This window comes from Apodemus sylvaticus, chromosome 16 (genome assembly GCF_947179515.1).
Source record: "Apodemus sylvaticus chromosome 16, mApoSyl1.1, whole genome shotgun sequence".
Classification (NCBI taxonomy): domain Eukaryota; kingdom Metazoa; phylum Chordata; class Mammalia; order Rodentia; family Muridae; genus Apodemus; species Apodemus sylvaticus.
This window is the reverse complement of record NC_067487.1, coordinates 36,864,708-36,877,853: the sequence shown is the minus strand read 5'-3', so window position 1 is coordinate 36,877,853 and position 13,146 is coordinate 36,864,708. Positions and strand designations below refer to the sequence as shown.

The following is a 13,146-nucleotide window of genomic DNA, read 5'->3' as shown; positions in this document are numbered from 1 at the left end:
TTTCTGTTAGTCTATGTCTTTTTATTGGGGAGTTGAGTCCATTGTTCTTAAGAGATATTAAGGAATAGTGATTGCTGATTCCTGTTGTTTTTGATGTTATTTTTATGTTTGTGTGGGTATTTTCTTTTGGGTTTGTTGGAAGAAGATTACTTTCTTCTAGGGTGTAGTTTCCCTCCTTGTGTTGGCATTTTCTATCTATTAAGCCTTTGTAGGGCTGGATTTGTGGACAGATATTGTGTAAATTTGGTTTTATCATGGAATATCTTCGTTTCTCCATCATGATGATTGAGAGTTTTGCTGGGTATAGTACCCTGGGCTGGCATTTGTGTTCTCTTAGGGTCTGTATGAAGTCTGCCCAGGATCTTCTTGCTTTCACCATCTCTGGTGAGACGTCTGGTGTAATTCTGATAGGCTTGCCTTTATAAGTTACTTGACCTTTTTCCCTTACTGCTTTTAATATTCTTTCATTGTTTTGTTCATTTGGTGTTTTGATTATTATGTGCCGGAAGGACTTTCTGTTCTGGTCCAGTCTGTTTGGTGTTGTATAGGTTTCTTGTATGTTCATGGGCATCTCTTTCTTTAGGTTAGGGAAGTTTTATTCTATAATTTTGTTGAAGATATTTACTGGCCCTTTAAGTTGGAAATCTTTGCTCTCTTCTATACCTATAATCCTTAAGTTTGGTCTTCTCATTGTGCCCTGAATTTCCTGAATGTTTTGTGTTACAAGCTTTTTACATTTTGCATTTTCTTAACTGTTGAGTCAAGGTTTTCTATGGTATCTTCAGAACCTGAGATTCTTTCTTGGATTCCTTTATTCTGTTGTTGATGCTTACATCTAGGACTCCTGATTTCTTTCCAAGGTTTCCAATATCTAGAATTGTCTCCCTTTGTGATTTCTTCATTATTTCTACTTCCATTTTTAGATCCTGGATGGTTTTGTTCAGTTCCTTCACTTGTTTGTTTTTGTTTTCCTGTAATTCTTTAAGGGATTTTTGTATTTCCTTTTTAAGGGCTTCTGCCTGTTGACCCATGTTGTCCTGTATCTCTTTAAGGAATTTTTGTCTTTCCTCTTTAAGGGCTTTTACCTGTTTAACATGTTCTCCTGTATTTCTTTAAGGGAGTTATTTATGTCCTTCTTGAAGTCCTCTATCAGCATTATGAGATGAGATTTTAAATCCAACTCTTGCTTTGGATCCAGCAACAATCCAGTGTGTTGGGGTATCCAGGTCTTGCTGTGGTGGGAGAACTGGGTTCTGATGTTACCATGTGGCCTTGGTTTCTGTTGGTAGGGTTCTTGCACTTACCTTTTGCTTGCCTTGTACCATCTGGCTATCTATGGTGTTAGCTGGTCTTGCTGTCCCTGGCTGGAGCTTGTCCCTTCTATGGGCCAGTAAGCCTGTGTCCGTACTTCTGGGAGACCAACTCTCTTCTGGCAGGGTCTGTGCACAGAAGGCTGTGGAGCCACCTGGCTCCATGGTGCTTGCTTTATTTTTCAAGAGAGACAAAAAGCAACATAAAAGTGGATGAGTAGGGAGGTTCCACGAGGAACTTGGGAAATCGAAAGCATATTATGGATATATATTGTATGAAAAACTTTTTCAATTAAAAAAACTCTGAAAGCAAAGGTAATCTTTCCTAAGAATAAGTGAAGCTTTACAAACTGTGTTAGTCATTCGAACACTCTCTCTCTGGACACACATGACGCTGCTCTATGTCTGTGCAGAAAATAGCTGCCCATATGCTAGGAGTAAAATCTTGATTTTTTCTCTTCCTACACCCCAGTAACAGTTCGCTATTTGACTATAAGAAACCTCATTGTCTTCACACAGTGTTTCTTCACACAATAGTTTCTCCTCATGTCTCTCTAAGTCAGGCAAATGAGTTAGCACACTAGACACTGTAAGCACACAGATCCAACCTAGGTAAATAGTTAGGTCTTTGTTCAAGTCCAGCTGAATGATGATTTTTCCATCCAGAGGGGATTTCTAAAGACAGTGTCAAAGGAAGAAACTATATATTCATTTACTAGGACTTGGGGTGTAGCTCAGCAGCACAGTCCTTGCCTGATATGTGTGAAGTCCTGGATTTCATTCCATGCATTGCAAAAAATTCACTTGACAATGTAAAGCATTTTCCATTATTACATGCATACACATATGTATATATATATATGGATTTTCATATGTACATATGTACAATGTAGACATACACACATTTATGATTTTATAGTACATATGCTTAATTTTTTTAAATGTATTTATTTATTTTATGTATATGAGTAGATTGTAGCTGTCTTCAGACACACCAGAAGAGGGCATCAGATCCCATTACAGTTGTTTGGAAGCCACCATGTGGTTGCTGGGAATTGAACTCAGGTCCTCTGGAAGAGCAATCAGTGCTCTTAACCACTGAGCCATCCCTCCAGCCCCATATGCTTAATTTTTAAATGATGTGTGTATGCGTGTGTATGTATATGCACTGATATGTAGCACATATGTTTATCTTTGGAGGTTAGGGCAACAAATCATCCTGAGTGGAGATTACGTCAGTCAAGACGACAGACAGCCCTCCCAAATCTGTACAGTTTTTCGAAGTCAGAATGCATCTCTATCTTTGTGTAAGATGAAGATGATGACAATTCATCCAATAGACTTAAAAGCCAAGAGATAGAAATAGGTTAATATCCGTCCATTAATCCACATTCTCAGAGTGGTACTTGAGCCAAACACAGTTGGTTCTATTCCACTGTAGTACAGATGGCCTCTGTGTCCAAGGAAACCCTCATCTCTGTCTTTGTCTTGAGGTTTTTCCTTACTACTTATTTCATGAATATTTCCTATTTGCAGCAAGTGAAAAGTTTAGAATCAAACCCATTGACATGCTATCGGCAGAAGGTACCGTCTTGTTCCTGTTTGGTTGGTTTCTTGACTTTGGTTTTGCTGCCAGGACAGGATCTCATGAAGCTTGCCTTATAGTCCATGCTAGCACACAGTGTAGGCTGACATGTAGATCAGCCTGGCCTGGAATTTCTGATCCTCCTGCTCCTACTTTCCAACTGGTGAGCTTTACCAGTATGTACCACCCACAGCCAACATCTATCTCATCTACAAGAACAAGTGTTGTAATCATTTAAATTAATTTTTTTCTTTCATTATACTCAGGCTGGTTCTGAGTTCCTTAACTTAGCAGCTGCTAGAACACCTCTTGCCACACAGGAAATGATGGTTTGACTGATGAGTTGACCAAAAATAAGCTACTTGTGTCTGGGACTAATTTGCTTGTTGGGAAACAAGTGTTTCCCACAGACCCAAGGACTTAGTGCAGCAAAATTTCTTCTCAACTTAACCTTTAGCCACAGGGATTTGCAAGCTTGTGTTGAATGTGTCCTTTCTTCAGTTGCAGAAGTGAACATGAAGTGCTCACACCTGCTTTCCCTGCCTCTCCCAGGAGTTTACCCTCTGTGCTTCCACTGATTAAGCTACCCTCCTGTTTTGGCCACGAGCCTTTAGTTGTTTCCCTTTATCTGTGATGGATGACCCAAATCCTTTGTCAGAATTTCAAGGAAAGAGATTGTGTACCTGGTATATTATTATCCATTCTTTCACCTAGCAGCTCCCTCTCAAATTACACTCACTTACTACCTCTCATGAGAATCACCCATATTTCTAATACTTGTTCTGCTCTCTGCAGGAAGTCTGATAACCAGCAGTCAAGGCTCCTTGAGCACTGGAGAAGAATTAAGTTCCTGATTCGTTAGGTTCACCATTAATCTCAGTGTTCACTGACATTATCCCCATAGAACAGGTGAAAAGGTCTCAAGTCAAGTCACTTAGCCAAAGACAAAAAACAGACCGAGTGTCAGAAAGCTTATGCTGTGAGTCTCAGCCTAACCTCAAATATCACATTCTTTCTTATCTGATAAGCTCTCCTTATCAGCTGTGAGCTCAGCTTTCTCTTGATTCATCTCATCTCTTTCAAACCTTCTAATTTGTCAATTAAAAGTTTGCTACAAAGCAGTAATCCTTCAGGTGTTCTTTGTTGGTCTCTGATTCTTCAACAGTTAAACTCTATCTGCATCTTTCTCTTGGTCTGCACAACTACTTGGGGAACTTTTGGAGATAAACTGTATCCCTTCCAGCTTTTTAGGTTTTGCTTTATCTCTGTGAGCAAGAGATCTTGATTTCTGAATTTCCCCCTAAGCACTGTGGTGTCTTTGGCCAACTTGAGCCATACCACAGTGTTCTCAAGAGATTTGATCGACATGTTTTATCTTGATTTTCTCTGCCTCTTGTACCAGAGATATGTGGCAGCCTAATTTTTCAGTCTATAGAGTATTATAATATCAAAAATATCAAGTGATTTCTTTAGTTATTAAAAGTTTAGGCTCTGTTTTTCTTCAAAGTGTAGAAATCTTCCACCTGCTTTAAAGGTTAGAATGCAGTGGGTCTTCTAGAGCTTGTCTTTGGATATATACTTAGCTTTGGACTGAAGGAAGTTGTATGTGAATCCTGACATGAACCCAAAGTTGAGCTTTAATAACAAGATGAGTAATTTGACTTCCTATAGAAGGAACTTTCAAAATCTAGTGGTACACCTAGATGTGACCAAGTATCTGAAAGGTTTAGATAACAAATGGTTAGCATTTGGTCCTAGGCTTTAGAACTGCACTCATTATCCAACAATGTAAACCCTGGCCCCATGTGCCCATTTGAATTTTAAACAATTAAAAATGAAGAGCTGGGCTAGAGAGATGACTCAGTGGTTAAGAGCACTGACTGCTCTTCCAAAGGTCCTGAGTTCAAATCCCAGCAACCACATGGTGGCTCACAACCATCTGTAATGAGATCTGACTCCTTCTTCTGGAGACAGCTACAGTGTACTTACATATAATGATAAATAAATCTTTTTTTTAAAAAAAAAAAGGAAGAAAATGAAGAGCTGAGTGGGGTAGCATCCCTGTGATACTTTAATTAGGAAGCAAATGAGAATAAGATTACTTGAACCCAGGACTTCAAGGCAGCATAGCAAGATACTATCTCAAAAATGTTGCTAATCAACTTAAGATTCAGTTCCTCAGCATATCAGGTGCTCCACAGGGAGATGCTGCTGTGAATACCACCCTGAACCACACAGCTGCAGAACATTTCTATTTTTGCAAAAACATAATCTGTCCAAGATATTGAACAACACTACTCTAGAAACTAATCAATGGTTTTATTGAGAACGATGTCATTTGTGGCAGATCTTGTGTCGATGTAATTCTTCTCCTGTATGAGGATTTTATTCATCACTTACCCACCTGACACAACACACTTGGTGCCTAATCTGCGTTCAAAACCTGGTCACCAAGTGTTCATGGGATAAAGTTGGCAGCTCCTGTGTAGCTGCCCAGTTATGCGGTGGTGTGACATGAATTTAAAAGTCATCATGAGAGGAGCAGAAAGAAAAGCAAACGATGCTGAAACCAGTAATCTACATTTCATGAATTCTGCCAAAAGTTAAATGTAAATCTGCGACAAACTGTTGACACTGCTCTGCCCCTGCTTGCACAGCTGTGCATGACAGCTGCTTCAAATCAGCTAAGAGGGACTTATTTTTGAAATGTGCGCTGACCCCAGTTTAGGCCCAAAGGAGGAAAAATGTCATCTTTGTTCATTCCTCAAGAAAACTATTAGAATTCTACACCGACTACAAAGGAGAAAAAGTTGTTCCTTGGGGTTTTCACTGTGTTTCCTAGTTAAAGACACCATCTTGCCTTTATTCCCAGTTATAAGATGAAAAAGGAATTTATCGCCCTCTGAGTCATATGAGTTCTTTTTCTTACAAGGAGTTTAAACTGAATATTGAATTTATATTTATCAAATGTGCAGTTCTGTAATTGCCTTTTAGGGTATCAAGAACCGTAGTGTCTAGAGGGATGGCTCAGGGGTTAGGAGCACATACTGCTCTTGCAGAGGACCTTGGTTCAGTCCCAGTGCTCATAATATGTAGTTCACAACTGCCTATAGCTCCAGCTTCAGAAGATCTAAAGCTTTTAGTTTCCACGGATACCAGCATTGATGTGTACATGCTGACACAGATGCACACACACACACACACATACACACACACACGATAAAAACAAATTTTAAAAAGAATTGTGAACCCCTCCTCACTATACTGTTAGAATCGTACTTTAGGTCTCATGATCCAGGAAGGCATGACTTGGAAATTATTGATAAATACCTATTTATACATATTAATCAACTAAGATTTATGGCTATGTCTCCTCAAAAGAAATTAAGTCTTTGAAATATTAATAACGTCCTAATTAAACTTGGACTTTTAAAAACTACATTTATTTGCTTGTTCATTTTGGGTGTGTGTGTGCAAGTACCATGGTCATATGTAGAGGTCAGAGAGCCTGTAGGAGTTGATTCTCTCTTTCTAACTTGTGGGCCCTGAGATGAATCTCAGGGTACCAAGTTCAGCGCCTCATGCCTTTATTCTCTGAACCATCTTACTAGTTCATTGACAATATTTTAATAAAGAAATATATACACCTAAGAAACAAATATGAGGAGTGACTTTACCTCAGACTCCGTATGGCTCCACACACAATCACCGTAGCTGCCGTGGCACTGGTGTGAAATGTAGTGAGTTCAGAAGCAAGGGCTAGATGCTGGTCACAGACCTGGAAATAGATGGTCCCTGTGATAATCAACCAGGGGCAACAGAAAACCTCGTGCATCCTGGAAAGCTATAGATTCACATCAAATAGAGAAGGGCCGGAGCATCACAGCTCCAAGCAAAGTTCCAAGACTATCGGAAATTATCCACTCCCTCTCCAGCAACCCGTGAGGTCCAGAATGCTTATATAATAATGTGAAGGGGTCACTCATCTTCTAGATTCTCATTCTTGAGAATGTCCAGAGGGATTTTCCAGAGACTATATAACCATCCGAAATAGCAAATATGATATCCTTCCAATTTCCAGCAGCATATCTGTGTGAGGCCGTGTCTTCAAATATATCATCCAAAACAATGTCACAACCTATTAAATGCTGAGCAAATATGAGGACGCAGCTGTGTTCTGTCATAGTGGACATTAAAGACACTTGCAAAACTGTACAACAAAGCTGTGCCTCCTAATAGAGTGTATATTGGGAAAATGCCATTTCCATAAAAGTGATAGTCTTATTACTATTTAATGATGCATTATTTTAAATAGATTAGTGAAAAATAGAAATCCTCTTAGTGATTACCATATCATTAAAAGTTCTTCAGGGTACTCCTGTAAGTTTTAAGTATACAATGAGACCAAAGAGCTTACGATCAAGGCTCTATAATATAGAGTGTACAACCATAAGGTAAATAGCCTCCTAGACAATACTTAACTGAAAAGGGGAAGAAGCAAAGGGAACTGTTTGTTAGATGGCCAAGCGCTGGTGGAGATGTTCCCATGTTTTTACAGCCAAGTGACTACTTATTTACAGCTCTTTTTGATGGCTACAACTAAGACTTACTTTTATCCCCCAATAAATGAAACCACTCATTTGCTCAAACAAATATTGGCTAGCACTTTCCAGTTGCATACAAACTGTTTTGTTTCACGAAATAGTAGTTACTTAATGATCCTGTGTTCACAATAGTTTTAAATGAGAATTTAATTTTAATTTGAGAAGATGGCTGGAACTATTGACAGCCTGGACTGAGGCTGTGATAAAAGCACATGAATGTCATTTTATTATATATACATATATGTATATAAATATATAATCATGGGTTATTACATTATACATATATACATATACATACATATATACATATATACATATTGGTGGTTCATTACAAGAATCATGAGTAACCTACTGCCTAAGTCAGCTCTGTCTCACATTCCTAGAAGCCTATTTTTTTTTTTTACTTTCACATGGCTTATATTTGGGGGTTAATGATACCCGTAAAACTTACACCAAATCAATGTTTTAAATATCATAAAGCAAATGGTTTTGGTTTTAGTTTGTTTGCTTTTTGAGGTCTAGGAGTGGAACATGAGGCTTTGTCTATGCCAGAAATCTACCCATTGAGTTACAGCTTTAGCCACTACAGTGTTCATCTTAATCAAGGAAGACAACTAAAGAAAATGGAAGGTTCATGCATGCACACATACGTTCTTTTAAAGAGATATTAGTCTGCCTTCTTCTTTCAGTAACCATTACCTAGTCAGAGAGAGAGAGAGAGGGGGGGGGGGGAGAGGGAGAGGGGGAAAGAGAGAGAGAGAGAGAGAGAGAGAGAGGAGGGAGAGATCACTGTTGTTCATTGTTCTACATTAATCCTATTCTCAAGAGCACAGAGCCACACACTTGAACAATATAGCCTTCTTCTGTGTCCCTACAGACTCTCTCCTGTCTGAGGCAGGTTTGCCACCACTCCTCAAGTCCCCTCACCTTTGTCAACCTCTACCCAACCTTATCTAGACTCCCCTCAAAGGCTCCACACATAGGTTAATGTCACAGTGGTCTAGTGACCACACCCAACTAAAGAAGGAACACCTGAGATGAGCTTGAGTCCTTGGGAATTTCGACTTCTCTGCTTCAGTTCCCCAGACCTCTGTGAAAACAAGAGTACTCCCTGCATCTGAAAATATTTAGTCTCTGGATACTTCCTTATTTACTCTTATATATACATATGTATATGTATGTGTACGTGTATGTGTGTGTATGTATATATGTATGTGATGTATATGTATGTGTATGTGTATATGTGTATGTCTGTGTATGTGTATGTGTGTGTATGTGTATATATATATGATGTATATGTGTATATCCCACCCCACGGAATGCTAGTAGTATCTCAGGCTCCGCCATGTTGTAATGATTTCTCGTGACCACTCTGCTTCCCCAAGGCTTAAAATATCTTGTGCTGTAATAGACACAGCACTATGAATTTGATTTTTTCCCCAAATAACCTTGAACTTGAACCATTTCCCCTGCAGTTCCTCCTTGGCACATAAAACAATGTCCTGGGGTTCAAAGGTGAATAAGTTGTGAGTAATATTTTGCATGTTTCTCTGTAAGCGAGCTGTACTTGGTTATATTAAGAGCACTGCAAAGCGTTGCGAGTTGAGAGCAGGGAAGATGGTCAGCAGATAGTAGCGCTTACCACACAAGCCAGCAGCACCAAGACCCAGCATTGTCCTCTAACCTCCACACATAAAATATGGCGAGAATGTCACCTAATACATGGGCATGTACTCTCACATATGTACAAAAAAAAATGGTGTAAACGTTTTGGAGAGATGATTAACCCTAAATTAATTCTCCTTAGATTCTCTGCAAACTGACTAATCACCCAGGAGAGTTATTGATTTCTATTCTCCTTTACTTTCGATATAGTCTCTTCACGTTGTATGCACTGGTCAAACTGGGCTTAGCATCTTGACAGGTAGCCATTTGTCTGCCTTTGTTCCCATCCAAGAAATGCTGTGCCCTCTACCCCGTCCTGTCCAGCCTTCCCATCTTTCTGCCTTTCAAATCTGACCTTAGCAATACCAAAACACTCAGTCTACTAGGCCAGAATCTTGAGTCCTTACATTCTTCAGAGAACCCCAGGCCTTGTATCTACCACAAGATAAGACTTACAATGTAACATGTTACCATGGTAACAAAATCTGTATAGATCATTTTGCTTTCATGCATTTTTACAGAAAGCTACATTAAGCTAAATGTACAAAGGAACCATCAATTGTGCTACTAAACTGGGAGGATTTAAATATTATTAGGTCCCACAAAGCAGGAAGATTAAAAGTGAGAGAAATTTTGTTTTCTTAGCTTCCAAAATAATAAGGAGAGATAAATTGCATCTTAGAGGGGGGCAAGGTCGCATGTGTTTCTGTTGTCCTGTGTTGTACTTGCTCCTCTCTTTCTGCTGCTGCAGGGAACTAAGGGGGAAATATCATATCCAAAACACCTGAGACTGGTGATTTAAAATTAAAATGTGTGGGGTTTTTGTGTTCAGGAGAACCTCAGCTTTGGAGCCCTGCTTCCTCTTCCTTCAGTTCAGGGGGGTGGGGGTGGGGAGGGCACGGGGAGGGGGGGGAGGGGGAAATCTCACAGAGCATTGCTACAGGTGCCTGTGTCTCCAGCTGGCAGGGGACAAGGCTACACTGAAATCTTTGTTCCATGAAAGGCTGAAACAATATCTGGTTTCTTGGTCTGTCTGAGGCATTTTGAAAATAACTAAGCCATAGTATGCAAACAACAACGTGTCCATCACCAAGAATTGGTGAGGGTTTGGCACATTTTCTTGGTCATTTATCTATTTAATGTGTGAGAATTTTCTCTGCATGTGTGCCCATGCACCACGGACATACGTTGTCTGTGGAGGACTGAAGAGGGTGTCAGATGCCCTAGGACTTGATTACAGACAATTGTGAGCCACCATGTGGGTGGTGGGAATTGAACCTGGGTTCTCCGGAAGAACAGCAAGTGCCCTTACCCACTGAGCCATCTCAACAGCCCCATGGTCTTTCTAATATACAAGAATATGCACTTAAAGAAAGTCAGAATTCAATCATCCTTCTTCCTGGGACCTATTGGCTGCGGTTACTCACCACAGACTCGTGACTTCCCTGGGGTTCCTCTGGGCTTACTACTTTACCTACAAAAATCAGGCTCATGCCTTATGGTGGTATGGCCAGGAACCAAGTCCTGGAAGAGAGAGAGGTTATTTCTCCAGGAGAAAGTCATCCCCTGAGGCTTCTTTCTCTTTCTCCTCATCAATCTGGCCACTGACTTGGGGGAGATGTATTTGCATGTGTGTGATCTTACAAACAAGTTCTTACAGCTCATGCGAGCTTTGTTTGCTGCCTCCCATGGGGGCTTCTCGAGGTTTGTAATTCAGGTCAGTCTGTGGACTTCAAGAGAAACAGTGCCATGAAGAATGTGCCAGGAAAAGAAGATTGAAGGCTTATCACATCATGAACTGCAAAGCTAATGCCAGCTGAGGTCAGGCAGGTGACTTTCATTATGGGACCAAATATAGCAACCTATGCCATCTCTCTAGAGCACTGTGGGATTAGACGCTCGCAGGCAGCCAGACATCTGTCTGAATGTGAAAACACTCCAGTCTACATTTCCCTTTTCATTGCTATTGTTGTTCTATTTCATTTTTTTTTAGTTCAAATCTACAGAAAAGCTCAAATGATAATTCTTGAAACCCTCATCCTCATCATTTAAATTCATTCAGATTTTTAACATTTTGACACATATGCGCTTACATAAATTACTTCCTAAGCCACCTGAGTATATAAACTATGTAAAATGGAATAACTAGTTCTCAATTTTTTCAGTATGCATCTCTTACAAAATGATTATCAAACCTATAGAGCAAAACAGTTTTACATTATCGATGGCTCAGCTTGAAATTTCTTCATCTGAGTCCAAATTATTTTGAAATCATTGTGTTTTGTTTCCAAATCAAGGTCTAATAAAGATTAAAACCTTGCTTTGATTATGTGTCATTAGCATAAATATCCCCTAATGCTTTAAACACACATTTGAAATTTTTATACATGTATACAGTGTATCCTGATCTTATCCACCCCTTACTACACCCTCAGTTTCTCACAGGACATCTTCTCATTCCCATGTGCTCATTTTATAATTATTAATTAATCAGTTACTTAATTAACCCATAGAGTGCAATTAGGACTGCCAGTATGCATATGAAGGTTGGGTCACCCACCGGAGCATGGGGACCTACCTCGGCCATACTCCTCAAGAAAGATGATTCTCCTTCTATCAGCAGCCATCAACTACCAACAGCTTGTCAACTGGGACATGACAATGTTTAACAAATCCAGGGCATAACGGTATTGCCACATGATGCAGTATTATCACGTGATGTGGCGAGTACTCTAAAGGGCAAAAGGAAGCACGAGTGTGAGGGAGTCACGTGACCTGAGCTTAACTACAGATGCAGGAGTCCAGGGAAGACACAGGGAAGGCAGGCATGGATGTGAGGGATGTGGATGCTGTGTCTGACTATGGATATCTTCCAAGTTAATAAAAGAAAATGTCACTTGCCATTGAGGGCTTAGAATATGGAATATTATAGCACTTTCCCTAGAATGAATAAGTCTGTAGGTTCAATACCCAGAACTCAAGAAACTTAAAAAGAAAAAATGACATTTTTTTTTAATCCTAAGAGTTGGAAAGCCAATGAAATACTCTAAGCAAATGAGATTCATCTATCACAGGGAGATCATGATAAGCCTACTGGGAAAGGATCCTATTTGAAGAAGAGCAGTATCGTAGGAAGAAACTGTATTAGTGCCAGACAGGAAGTAAGAGGCAGTGCTTGGTGTGTGAGGTGGGGGGAATGGTGAAATTCCAAAGATACTTGGGAGGCTGAGAGGCAAAGACAAGCTGACGGAACATAAGAATGTGAGTCAGAAAAAAAGGAGTCTAAAGCAGATTGCCAACTCAAGTCTATATCATGTGTCTCATGCGAGTGGTGACCGTCTGTCCAGACACCCAGAGGACATTTACCTGTGTGTGTTCGCTGAATTGGAAAAACAGGACTAAGAGTCTCAGCAGGGAACTAGGGAACAGGAAGACCCATAGAGGATAAGAGGCTGGCAAGAGACAGAGTGTGCAGTGTCGAGGTAGGATTGCTAACCAGACAGGGCCTCTCCATGCACTCTAGCTCCTTAGGGAACTTGCTGTCTAAATCAAAAGGGCGGAGCCAGAAGGAAGGGGAGGGAGCACTGCAGATTTGCTGAAAGTCATCCCTGTGTTCTCAGCTGACCTTGAGGGATTTCCTTTCACTACTTAAAAAAAAAAAATCTGGTCAAGACATTCATCAAGAATGAAGAAACTGTGACAGTTCTCAAATCTTCTATTTTAAACATTTAAAATCTTTTTTTCCTTATGTTTTCTATCAAATACCATAGTCATCAAATTGTACACTTTTTTTGTGAAAAGAAAAACGCTATATAAACCAAGCTAAACCATGTGCGTGGGGGAATCATAATTAGATATCAAACCCCTCCGTGTTTCCCCCTCCCATTCCTATTCAGATTCATAGCCTCTTTTATTTTCACTGTTGGTACTTAGATATATATTTCTAAATTCATAAATACAACCTGCTCGATCTGTATAATGT

At 39.9% G+C, this 13,146-nt stretch overlaps 1 protein-coding gene and 1 long non-coding RNA gene across 3 annotated transcripts in view; one reads left to right on the top strand and one right to left on the bottom strand.

The window, feature by feature from the left end:
* The window catches only part of Fyb1 (FYN binding protein 1), a 147,235-nt gene that overhangs the window by 26,186 nt on the left and 107,903 nt on the right, over nucleotides 1-13,146 (top strand). The window lies entirely within an intron of this gene.
* LOC127666868 (uncharacterized) lies at nucleotides 20-12,080 on the bottom strand. Its single transcript, XR_007973728.1, has 3 exons — nucleotides 11,743-12,080; nucleotides 6,573-6,673; nucleotides 20-1,483 (listed from the first exon to the last, which is right to left on the bottom strand). It is a non-coding gene; the product is annotated as an uncharacterized LOC127666868 (long non-coding RNA).